We start from the raw sequence: 12,925 nt of genomic DNA on the forward strand, positions 1-12,925 counted from the left end.
GAGGCATAAGAATTCTTCCAAAACATGCCAATGGAACCGACCGCCAGTGCATGGGGAGGACTGCTTGCTTCTTGTAGAGTATATACATAAGAATGTTGAGTTTGAAAAGAATGCAGCAAAACGTCTCTTTGGGATTGACCCAGAAAATCCTGAGAAACTATTTCTTGCTATCGAACATGATAGTCACGGACAAGATATAGGATGGGGCTCAAATATCAAGATTTTGATGAGAGACAAAAAAAAATGGACCGGATAATATCCATCCGGATATGTTTTCATATTTGAATCTATCCGTATATAAATAGAAATTCAAGCATCCGACTAATATCTGTATCCGTATCCATAAAAAAAAAATGGATATGGATAGACAACTATCCGATCTGTATCCGGAGATTCGATTCTATTTATAATCTTATTTAAATTTATATAGCACTCATAAACTTTTTAAAAAAAATATAACCATATTAATATGCTATTAATTTGATTTACCATCCACTTAGTAATATCTTCGATTTTATGGCCATAAAGTTTAATTATCTGACTTATATTTGTATTTATATCCATACTTTCAGTATCCAATTTATATCCGTATCCATTTAAAATAAATAAAGATATAAATTTTACATCTGATTAATGTCAATATCCATATCTGTATTCGTCAAACAAAATAAATACAGGTATTGATATGCTTCAATCCAGTTTTAGCTCTAGCGTGCATGCATCTACATGTCTATACCAATGCTTGTATATTTATTTTCTTGTGCGTCTTTGATTAAGTATGCTCATGTGCAAGTCAATTTCACTCTTTGAAGCAAGATAAAAAAATAGTAAGATAATAATAATTTTTTTATTTATTTTCTTTCTAATTCAATATAAATTTTATTTTTAATTAATATTAAATTATATAAATAAAATATATTATAGAGAGGTTTCTCAAAATAATAAATTTATAAAATTACTAAAAAATTAATTATAAAGCAATGTCATCTTTTACTACCAAGCCGAAATAGCTCTTCCCATTCTACTGTAACTCTCCCAATCATGCAGTCAAGAATCAAGATATTTCCAGTCACGTTGCTTGTACTGTTGCACCAATAAAATAACTCAAGATACTCCATGGGGAGAACTAATGCATGCTTTTAGCACAACATCATATTTTTTGCTATCGTGTTGAACGCTAAATACGTAGTAGAGAGTAGTTAGAGATATAACTATCGTGTCTAAATAATGCTCTCCTATCCAAGTGGACCTATTACTTAAATTATGAATTAAACCTGGCAACAATAGGAACCCTAATACATGTAGGACTTTAATAATTAGAAATAAGACTTTCCTTGAAGCAAAGAAAACAAATCATAACAAAAAGTCACCAAAAACTAGTAGCCTAGTTGATTGGTACCTATCTCTCCATGTAAGCAAAATAGTCTCAAGTTCAAACTTGAGACTGGTAAATAACCTAAAGTTTGGTCCTCTGAAGAAGAAGAAGTGGAAAAGAAGACACCACAAACTAGTAGCTTAGTTGATTGGAACCTATCTCTCCAGCTAAGTAGTCTTAAGTTCAAACTTGAGACATGGTAAATAACCTAACCTCTGGTCCTCTGGAGAAAACAAATGAATAAGAAGAAATGTTCGTCAACTAACAATTTAACCGTGTTGAAATAAGAGCATCCTATTCCAACGATTTTTATTATTCAAATTTTACCTCCTCATTTTAAACATCAGATATTTGTTCCAATAAACATGTTGATATATTTATTTTTTAATTATATTATTAGAACATGACAATTGGTTCTTTGTGCTAAAATACTAGAAATTGGAATTTAATTTTGTCCGATTTAGTTTGAATCTTGTTTGCATCCAAAAATTATTTAATCATCTACTAACTTTAATAAAATGATCAATATTATTATATCGACCAAGATTTAGTTAATAACTTATATCTTAACACTTGGAGGGGTCGTAATTAGTATTACTGTTGCTTATTTGTTGGGTTCATGGGCTCCTCTCTAACAATTAACCATTCATCACTCATATAAGAGGCTACATGTGGGTAGTTCATTGCTGGATTTGACTATTAAGTACCAGCAACCACCTAGTAGAAAATTACTAAGATAAAAAATCACCCAAAAGATGAGAATTGTTGCTGAAGATAACTACCAATCTGCAACATAAGAAGAGAAAGAAAGCTTCATTTGAGAGATCTCTCTCACCCTACATATATGGACATTTTTTAACTACCAAGAGTTGGATAAGGCTTCTATGCTCTCCTATGTACCATGATGAGTGTTAAATGTATCATGACCTTTATCAGCTTATCCAGAAAAGTGATAGACCATTCGGTCACGGAGGATACTTGTTTAAAACTAAATTGTTTTAGATCTTTGATGTAATCAAGACTCTATTTATATACCAGTCGCCCATTTATCTACATTGCCTATGCTGAGCTTTAATTTCTCCCCATTTTTCACCTTTTCACATACATTGCGTGTGCTTCACCTTTGCCGAATCCATGTACCCAGACAAAAATAGTGTGGCAATTTGTAAGTTAAAATGCTAAACTCCATTAGACCACCTGTTGCTGGTGGTCCAAACCGAGAACGATTGGCACAGCGGTGTGAACGGGATTCCGTCTGAGTTGCCTTGGTTGGTGTTGATTGTGCTCCACCTTCCACCGGAAAACCTGCAAGCAAGCCTCGCACCACCACTGGGGTAGTGGGGGCCCTCCGACGATCAAGTCAGAGGAGATTGGAGGAGAAGGAGAGATAATTGCAGGTAGTAGGAGAATGCTCTGGAAGTTCTTGCTTCCCCCCCCCTTCTCCCCCCCGCAGCATATATACCAGGCTGGGGGGTCCTTCGGGGGGGTTGGTCATTGTGTGGCACGATGGAGTTGCCACTGACATGGCCGTTACAGGGCGTCGTGGGGCAGCGCTGGGTACGGCCGTGACAGGGCGTAGTGGAGCTCCGCCTTGTACGGCTGTTACAGGAGATCGTGGAGCAGCGCCGGATACGACCGTTGCAGGGACAGAGGGTCGTGGCGTGCTTCAGGGGAACAGCCTGTCGTTGTCGAGAGGTTGCCGACTCGGGATCGGATCGCTGGATCAAGGGGCAGCCGACTCGGGGTCGGGCTGCGAAGCCGAAGATATCCGACTCGGGGTCGGATTGCTGGATCAAGGGGCAGCCGACTCGGGGTCGGGCTGCGAAGCCGAAGATATCCGACTCGGGGTCGGATTGCTGGATCAAGGGGCAGCCGACTCGGGGTCGGGCTGCGAAGCCGAAGATATCCGACTCGGGGTCGGGTTACTGGATCAAGGGGCAGCTGTAGTCTTCTTGGGCGCGCGTGTCGGTCACGTGGCGCATGGTGGCTGAGTTCCCCCGTAACAGTAGCCCCCCACTTTCGAGCCTGGAACCAGAAGGGGAACGGGTGAAGGAAGTGATGCTTCGAGATTGCCGCCATCCCTCGGAGAGGCGCGCGCGCTTCGAGCTCCCCGTCTTCTTTATGGCGTATGGCGGTTGTTGCTGACCTGGCAGTCTGAGGATTTCGGCGGACATCCTTCCTTAATGGCGTCGATTCGCCTTTGGGGCGCGAGCGACCCTTCGGCAGCCAGGCGTCCTCTGGCGTCACCGGGGCGTCACCCACCTTTTCGCCTATTTAACCGGGGGTCCTCCTCCGTCCGCCTTTCTCTTTACAGACATCTTCGAGTTTCTCCTTTGCGCTGCCGTCATCGCCGTCGGACTGTTCGCTTGCTCCTCCTTTGACGCTCTCGGAGCTGTTCTTCCTTCTCTTCCGGTGAGTTGCTCCATTCTTTAATTTAGGGCTCTCCATACTCTCCTTTTGTATTAGTGTACTCCAGTCGTTCCGGTCTTTTCCCCCTTTTCGACCCTGTCCTGACCGTAGATTCACTGGCCATTAGGGATGGGCGAAGTGAGAGCAGACCGCATTAAGTCGGAGTTGGCCGCCGAAGACCTAGATAGGTTCGTGGCTCGATACCACCTTCCCGAGGCCTGCAATGTTACACTCCCGGGGCCTGAGGAGAGGATGTCCCATCCTCCTCCAGGGAAGGTTGCCATCAATGAGGGCATTCTTCAGGCCGGGTTCCGCTTTCCTCCCTCGGACTTAGTCGTTCAGGTGCTTCGGGGTTTAAGAGTGGCGCCGATGCAGCTGGTGCCGAACTCATGGCGCGCCCTGACAGCCTTTCAGGTTCTCTGCCGCATGCACGAGGTTCCCGCCACCCTGAATGTCTTTTGGGAATGCTACGGCCTGAGTGGCCACCCCCAGGATAAAGGGTGGTGGTGCTTTGCGGCGCGGCGAGGGTGCGGCCTCGTCAAGGAGGCTCCCACCTCCATTCACGGCTGGAAGGAGCGCTTCTTTTTCGTTGACGCAGATCCCTCTTGGGGAATCAGGGCAACCTGGGAGACGCCGATGAAGTCCCCGATTGGCCTATCGAGGTTGTCGAGGGAGGAATCCGACGGCGTCGCCGTCTTGAAGGAGTTGGTTGCCGAGGGTCGGCTCCCCCCGGTGTGTCGCCTTATTTCCGAGGATACCTTGGTGAACGTCGGTCTGAGCTCGGTCCCCACTGACCGTGAGCCCGCCACCATTTCTTTTTTAACTCTTTTCTCCTCTTTCGTTTCGTTCTTTCCTTCAGTTTCTCAACCTCCGACCACCTCGTCCTTTTTGCAGAGATCGACGACGTCATGCGGTCGGACAAGGCAACGGCTGTTGGTAGGACGTCCCTACTGGAAGCAGTCCGGAGGAAGAAACGAGCTCCTCCGAGCGGGGCTCCACCGGCGAAGAAGTCCCGCCGGCAGGCGACTCCGACGCCGACAGACGGGTCCGGACCCACCGATCAGGGGGACGCCGCGGGCGTGGACCGGGAGTTGACGTTGTATCAGCCCTCCGATGCCGAGACTACCGTTTCTCCGGAGGCATCACCCGGGCGCGCCCAAGATGGACGGGTCGGACGTGATCGGTCCCCAGCCCAGCCTTCGACTCGGTCGGCTCCGGATGATACGAGGAGGGACGCGCCGAGGCCCCGGCCGAGCAGGACCCTGTCAATTCCAGGGGCGGCCCCCGCCCCGAGCGTGGTCAGCATGACTCTTCCCCAAGCGATGGGTAAGGGTAAGGCTGCAGAACCACCGTCCGACTCCGGGGAGAAGTCGGGGTCGGCCTTCACTTTCGCCGGCGCCCGAAACCTCATCGAGACGGTACTGCTGGAGAAGGACCGCAGGCAGGTCCGGGAGATGAGGGTCCCTGACGTTGGGGCTGCCAGCTGCGTCTGTCTCATGTCGGTGAGTGTTCTTTCGGTCGCTTTTATCATTTATAGGCTCTGTTGATCCCCGCCTGACGCCCTCGTTTTTCCTATCTCTTAGCTCGCCCAGTACATGATCCGCCTGGAGGAGTGCTACGAGGAACAGGCGAGGCTTCTGGCGAGGGCCGAGAGCCAACTGAAGGCAACAGAAGAGGGAGGTCAGGCTGCGGCGGGGAGGACGACCAGGGACCTCGAGACGAGGCTCCAGGTAGCCGAAGAGCGGGCACTCGGCTTCGCCACCCTCGAGAAGCAACTGTTGGAGGCTCGGGAGCAACTCAAGGTTGCCTCAGGTCTCGAGGGCGAGATCAAGAAGGCGGAGGAGCGGGCCGAGAAGCAGTCCCGGAAGGCTGCCGACTACCGGGAGAGGTGGGAGAAGGCCCAGCGGTCAGCCGACAACGCCCGCAACCGGACCCGGTCTCTTGAAGCCAAGCTGGGCGAATTGGAGTCGGCTTTGGAGAAGTCCCGCGCGAGCGACCAGGAGCTTCATTCGCGCCTGGAGGAGGCTGAGGCTGCTCGCATCGCTGCCGAGGCGAAGCACAAGGAGGCCCAGGCTGATCTGTTGAGGGTCTCCTCCGAGGCGGATGACCGGATTGTGGCGAAGGTCTTGGAGGCAAAAGCTCAGATTATGGAGCGAGCAGAGGCGACGCTGGCCGAGAAGAGTGCGGAGATCGGGCGTCAGGCGGTACAGGCTTATCGTCAGTCCGCCGAGTTCACCCGTGATATGTCGGAGGCGGTACAGGCCTATCGTCAGTCCGACGAGTTCGTCCGTGATATGTCGGACGCGGGGTCCGACTCCTTTGTCTTAGGCTTCGAGGAAGGCCTGGCAAGGGTGTCGGCTAAGTACCCCGAAATTGACCTGAGTGGGATCTCCCTTCTCGACTCCCCTCCGGCGCCATTGCCTGCTGCTTCTCCAACCGTCTCCCTACCCCCTACGGACGTGCCCGACGTTCTCGACCCGGGGGTTCCTCCAAGCTGACCTTCTGTATTTTGTTCTTTTCTTTGTGTGTTGGCGTTTTGCCAAGTTGTATGGGTCTCAGCCCTGAAACAATGAAAGTTAATGCAAATAGAGTTTCTTCATTTCACTTTCGTCCTTCTTCTTTTTAACTCTTGGTAGCGTCTCGCTGACTCCCGACTCTTGAAATTCTTCTGGCGCTAGGCCAGGCATCCGAGGATTAGGCCTCAGAAAATTCTTCCGGCGCTAAGCCAGGCATCCGAGGGTTAGGCCTCAGGAAATTCTTCCGGCGCTAAGCCAGGCATCCGAGGATTAGGCCTCAGGAAATTCTTCCGGCGCTAAGCCAGGCATCCGAGGGTTAGGCCTCAGGAAATTCCGCTCGTTGGTCGGCCAAGGCTGGCGCAAGCCGAGGCGACCGGTCGAGGCTTCAGGCTAGTCTGCTCCCGGGATGATCATCGGGTTAGCCTGGCATCCAAGGGCCGAGCCTCGGGAAATTCCGCTCGTTGGTCGGCCAAGGCTGGCGCAAGCCGAGGCGACCGGTCGGGGCTTCAGGCTAGTCTGCTCCCGGGATGATCATCGGGTTAGCCTGGCATCCAAGGGCCGAGCCTCGGGAAATTCCGCTCGTTGGTCGGCCAAGGCTGGCGCAAGCCGAGGCGACCGGTCGGAGCTTCAGGCTAGTCTGCTCCCGGGATGATCATCGGGTTAGCCTGGCATCCAAGGGCCGAGCCTCGGGAAATTCCGCTCGTTGGTCGGCCAAGGCTGGCGCAAGCCGAGGCGACCGGTCGGGGCTTCAGGCTAGTCTGCTCCCGGGATGATCATCGGGTTAGCCTGGCATCCAAGGGCCGAGCCTCGGGAAATTCCGCTCGTTGGTCGGCCAAGGCTGGCGCAAGCCGAGGCGACCGGTCGGGGCTTCAGGCTAGTCTGCTCCCGGGATGATCATCGGGTTAGCCTGGCATCCAAGGGCCGAGCCTCGGAAAATTCCGCTCGTTGGTCGGCCAAGGCTGGCGCAAGCCGAGGCGACCGGTCGGGGCTTCAGGCTAGTCTGCTCCCGGGATGATCATCGGGTTAGCCTGGCATCCAAGGGCCGAGCCTCGGGAAATTCCGCTCGTTGGTCGGCCAAGACTGGCGCAAGCCGAGGCGACCGGTCGGGGCTTCAGGCTAGTCTGCTCCCGGGATGATCATCGGGTTAGCCTGGCATCCAAGGGCCGAGCCTCGGGAAATTCCGCTCGCTGGTCGTGCGCCTGTCGCTCGCCGCCCGACGGGATTTCTCCATGGCCAGCTGCGATTGTATTTCTCCTCCTCTCCAAGCGTCGCCTGGGGAACACCAGATGGGCATTAAGTGCTAATTAAGGGGTTACCTGGGAAATCGGATCGCCAGTTGCTGCTTGCGAGGAGTGTCAGTTAAGCGGCCGCGATACGCGCGTTCTTCGAGGCGGATGCGGCTTGGGGCGCGAGCGGAGATACGTGGACCTAGGGGTACAGGCCACCCGGAGTGTCCTGCACAAAAAATGCGATTAAGGAGAATGACGCTTAGGAAATCGCGGGAAGATACGCCTTGAGAGCCGGATCGGCTCCGGATTCAATGCGCCCGCATTTATTGGAGCCACCCGTATCGAAACGACCGGGGGGCCGCAGTTTGGCTATAAATATAGGTGCAGGTGCGATGGCGCCTGCCAAGCCGGAGCTGTTCAGGTTGCCATGGATCGTGGGCCTCCTCTCCGGCGCATGGTTGAGAGACCCCTGCCGAAGGAACGGGAGGCGCGCCCTTCGCGACTTCCGCCAACTAGCCGTTTCATCTAGGATCAACAAGGAGGTTCTCCCCGGCGGAACTCCGCTCTAGGCGTTTCATCCGGGATCACGTCTCCCCTCCTTGAAGTTCGGCCTCCCGATTGAGCTCCGCACCAGGTGCTTGATCCGGGGTCGCGCCTCCATATGCTCTTCCCCCTTGTATTCCTTCTCTCCCCTAACACTGGGGAGGACCGGAATATCCCTTGGAGGTGGCGTTCCCCTGGAGGCAGCGGGAGCTTCGTCTGCGGCGGCTCCTCGTCCTCTTCGTGGGGCGTGGATGGCGCCTCCGGTTGGAGGCAGTGTGGACTTCTCCTTCGTCCACTTCTTCTTCATCCGCGCCGGCTCTTCGTCTCTTTCGTGAGACGCCGATGGCGCCTCCGGTTGGAAGCACCCACTTCCGACGGGATTGCAACCGCTTCAGATGGAGGTTTCGGGATCCCAGATCTTCAGCTCCTCGGAGTCTCCACCTCTTCTTTACTTTCTTTACACCCTAATTCCCCTCTGGGAATTTCTTGTAATCACACGAGCACGCCGTTGTAACCAGAAATTATTGAAATGCAAAGTGTTATACATTTTTGAACTGTCTTTCTGGCATCGTCGTTCTACTGGTAATACATCCGCAGGTTAGCGGAATTCCAGCTTCTTAGAATTTCTCGACCATCTAGGGTCTCCAACTGGTAGGAGCCAGGTCGGTTTACCCAGCGAACCTTATACGGGCCTTCCCAATTTGGCGCTAGCTTCCCACCTTCCGCAGGTCGAGATGCTTTAGCTCGCCTTAGCACCAGATCTCCGATTCTGAAAAGCTTCGGTCGGACCTTGGAGTTGTAATATCGGGCCACCCTCCGCTGATACATCGCCATCCGAACCTGCGCCATTTCCCTCGCTTCTTCCAAGAGATCCAGGTTCCCTCGGAGTTGTTCCGAATTGGCCTCGGGTCGGTGCGCGGCCACCCGAGGTGAGGGGAGTCCGAGCTCCATGGGGACAACGGCTTCCGTGCCATAGGTTAGGCTGAAAGGCGTCTCCTCGGTAGGGGTCCGATGCGTGGTCCGATACGCCCAAAGGACATTCTCGAGTTCTTCGACCCAAGCTTGCCCCGTCCGACCGATTCGCGCTTTGATTCCTTGGAGGATTGTCCGATTTGTGACCTCGGCCTCGCCGTTGGTTTGGGGATGCGACACAGATGTGAACCGATGCTCGATCCCGAACTCCTCGCAGAAGTCACGGAAATGCTTGTTGTCGAACTGTCGGCCATTATCCGAGATGAGGACCCTAGGTACCCCAAATCGGACAATGATGTTCTTCTTCACGAACTTCCGGACTTGCACCTCCGTGATAGTGGCCAGCGGCTCTGCCTCCACCCACTTGGTGAAGTAGTCGATTGCAACAATCAAAAATTTCCGCTGAGCTGAAGCGACGGGGAATGGTCCGAGGATATCCATTCCCCACTAGGCGAAGGGCCAGGGTGCAGTGATTGGTGCCAAGGGGACAGAAGGGACTCTCTGGACGTTGGCGTGGCGCTGGCAGGCGTCGCATTTCCGTACATGATCCTTTGAGTCCTCCAACAAGGTAGGCCAATAATAGCCTTGCCTCATGATCTTGTGCGCCAAGGACCTAGCCCCCAAGTGGGATCCGCAAACGCCTTCGTGGACTTCGCCGAGGACGTAGGCCGCTTCCGAGGGGCGGAGGCACTTTAAGAGGGGGGCGGTGAACGAGGTCCGATACAGCCTCCCTTCGTTGAGTACGTAGTGGGCGGACTTCATAACAAGTCGCCGAGCTTAATCTTCGTCTTCAGGGAGGATCCCTTCGGCGAGGTAGGCGACAAGCGGGTCCATCCAAGACGGCTCTGGGTCAATCGCCATCACCGCTCCAGCCTCGCCGATGCTCGGGGCATCCAGGGTCTCCAGGTAGATCGCCCTCGACAAGTTGTGCGCGTCTGCGCTCACTAAGCGGGACAGCCTGTCGGCCCTGGCATTTTCACTTCTTGGGACCTGCTGGATGTCGACACTGCCGAGGTCGGGAATGAGTGCTTGCACCTTCCGGACGTAATTCTGCATGGTCGGGTTCCGGGCTTCGAACTCCCCACGGACCTGCCCGACCACCAGCTGGGAGTCGGTGAAGACCTTCAGGCGCCGGATGCCGAGCTCCTTGGTGAGTTTGAGTCCCGTGACTAGGGCCTCATACTCCGCCTCGTTGTTGGTCACTGGAAATCCGAACCTCAAGGCATACTCGGCTATCACTCCATCAGGGCTGGTGAGGACCAGCCCGGCCCCTCCACCTTCGGGGTTCGACGACCCATCGATGTGAAGCGTCCAAATCGGGAGGTCGAGGCTAGGTGTTTCCGGCGACCTAGGTTCCGCCTCCTGCACCGTGCACTCAGCGAGGAAATCCGCGAGCGCCTGGGCCTTGATAGCGGGTCGGGGCTGGTAGCGGATGTCGAACTCACCAAGTTCTACTGCCCACTTCACCAGCCGTCCTGCATTCTCAGGATTGCTGAGGATCTGCCGCAGCGGTTGATCGGTCAAGAGGGTGACAGAATGGGCCTGGAAATAGGGGCGAAGCCTCCAGGTCGCGGTCAGCAGCGCGAAGGCGATCTTTTCAGCCTTCGTATACCGCGTCTCGGCATCCCGTAGGACCCGGCTGATGTAGTACACAGGCTTCTGGAACTTTGCCTCTTCCCGAACCAGTACCGCACTGACTGCGGTTGGGGAGACCGCCAGATAAAGGTAGAGCATCTCCCCTTCTTGCGGCTTGGACAGCAGGGGAGGAGACGCCAAGTATTCCTTGAGCTGGTCGAATGCTGCTTGACATTCGGCCGTCCAGAGAAAGTCTTTCGGGCGTTTCAACACCTTGAAAAAAGGTTGGCAGCGTTCGGCCGACTTTGCCACAAATCGTCCGAGCGCGGCGACCCTCCCAGCGAGCTCCTGAACCTCCTTCACTTTGGTCGGAGGGGACATATCTTGGATGGCCTTGATTTTGTCAGGGTTGGCTTCGATCCCCCGCTGGTTGACAATGAAACCGAGGAACCTCCCGGCCGAAGCGCCAAAGGCGCACTTCGCTGGGTTCAGCTTCATGCAAAACTTCCGCAGGGTGGCAAAAGTCTCCTCCAGATCCGCGATGTGCTGGTCTGCATGGCGGCTCTTCACCAGCATATCGTCCACGTACACCTCCATGTTCCGGCCGATTTGCTCTTTGAAGATTTTGTTGACGAGGCGCTGGTAAGTGGCGCCAGCATTCTTCAGACCGAAGGGCATTACCTTGTAACAGTACAGCCCCCGGTCTGTTATAAAGGCAGTTTTCTCCTCGTCCTGTGGAGCCATCATTATCTGGTTGTAGCCGGAGAAGGCGTCCATGAAAGACAGCAGCTGATATCCGGAAGTCGCGTCGACCAGTTGGTCTATCCGCGGAAGCGGAAAGCTATCCTTGGGGCATGCCTTGTTCAGGTCGGTGTAGTCGACGCACATCCTCCACTTTCCGCTCGCCTTCCGGACAAGTACGACATTTGCCAGCCATTCGGGGTAGCTGACCTCCCTTATGAATCCTGCCTCCAAGAGTTTGTCTACCTCCTGGTCGACCACTCGGATCCGATCCGGGGCACAGTGTCTCTTCTTCTGCTTTACTGGTCGGTGGGTTGGGTCGACGTTGAGGGCGTGAGAAATGACCTCCGGGTCGATCCCAGGTACATCGGCCGCCGACCAGGCAAATACATCGGCGTTGGCTCGGAGGAATTCCACCAACCGAGCCCGAGCTCCCGGGTCGAGATTGGTGCCGACCCGGACCGTCCGGTCCGGGCGACCTTCCTCGAGGGGAACTTCGATCACACCTTCGGCCGGCTCCCCGTGCCGCAAGGCCACCTCGTCTCTGGCGTCGAGGGACTCGACGCTTAAGGCTTCTACGGGCTTCTTCCCTTTGAGAGTTGCTAGGAAACATTGCCTTGCGGTCGGTTGGTCACCTCGGACCTCTCCAATCCCGGCCGCCGTGGGGAACCGTATGAGCAAGTGGTACGTTGAGACCACCGCGCGAAGGGCATTCAGTCCGGGTCGTCCGAGGATAGCGTTGTAGGCCGAGGGAACACGGACGACCAAGAACCCGAGCCGCACCGTGGCTTCTGCGGGTGCAACGCCCGCAGTCACAGGCAGCTCAACGACACCTTCGGCCGAGACAGCGTCTCCAGTGAATCCTATGAGGGGGGTGGATGTTTTGTGCAACAATTGTCTGGACAAGCTCATCTTTTGGAAGGCCTCGTAAAACAAAATATCAGCTGAGCTTCCACTATCCACAAGAACACGCCTTACATCATAGTTTGCCATAGTGAGGGAGATCACCATGGCGTCGTCGTGGGGGGTCTGAACCCCCTTTACATCTTCATCACAAAAAGTGATTACATTACCGACCCTCTGCCTCTTTGCGACGGCTGCCCTTGATGCTTCAGTCGAGCCCCCCGCGTTCCTCTCGGGCCGGGGGCAGCCCCCAGTGATAGTATGGATCACGCCCGCGACGGGTCGATTCTGCTCCCGAGGCTCCGGAGGGGCCGGGTCGGCCGGACGCAAGTCTGCGGAGGGACGTCGGTCGTTCACATATCGACCAAGACGCCCTCGGCGGATGAGAGCCTCGATCTCATCCCGAAGCTGGAAGCAGTCTTCGGTGTCGTGGCCGTGGTCCCGGTGGTACTCACAGTACGCCCGAGAGGGCCTCCTCCCAGGGATCTTCTTCATCTGTCTCGGGACCGGGAGGTCCTCCCGCCCCTTGATTTCCATGAGGATCTGGGCCCGGGGAGTCAGGAGAGGAGTGTACCGGTTGAAACGTCGAGGCGGAGAACGAGGGCGTAGGGCGCCGTGGTTCCTCGCCGGCGACAGGCTTCTGCGCCGACGCTGAGGCGTCG

Source organism: Phoenix dactylifera, unplaced genomic scaffold, assembly GCF_009389715.1.
Source record: "Phoenix dactylifera cultivar Barhee BC4 unplaced genomic scaffold, palm_55x_up_171113_PBpolish2nd_filt_p 000007F, whole genome shotgun sequence".
In the NCBI taxonomy this organism is placed as follows: Eukaryota; Viridiplantae; Streptophyta; class Magnoliopsida; order Arecales; family Arecaceae; genus Phoenix; species Phoenix dactylifera.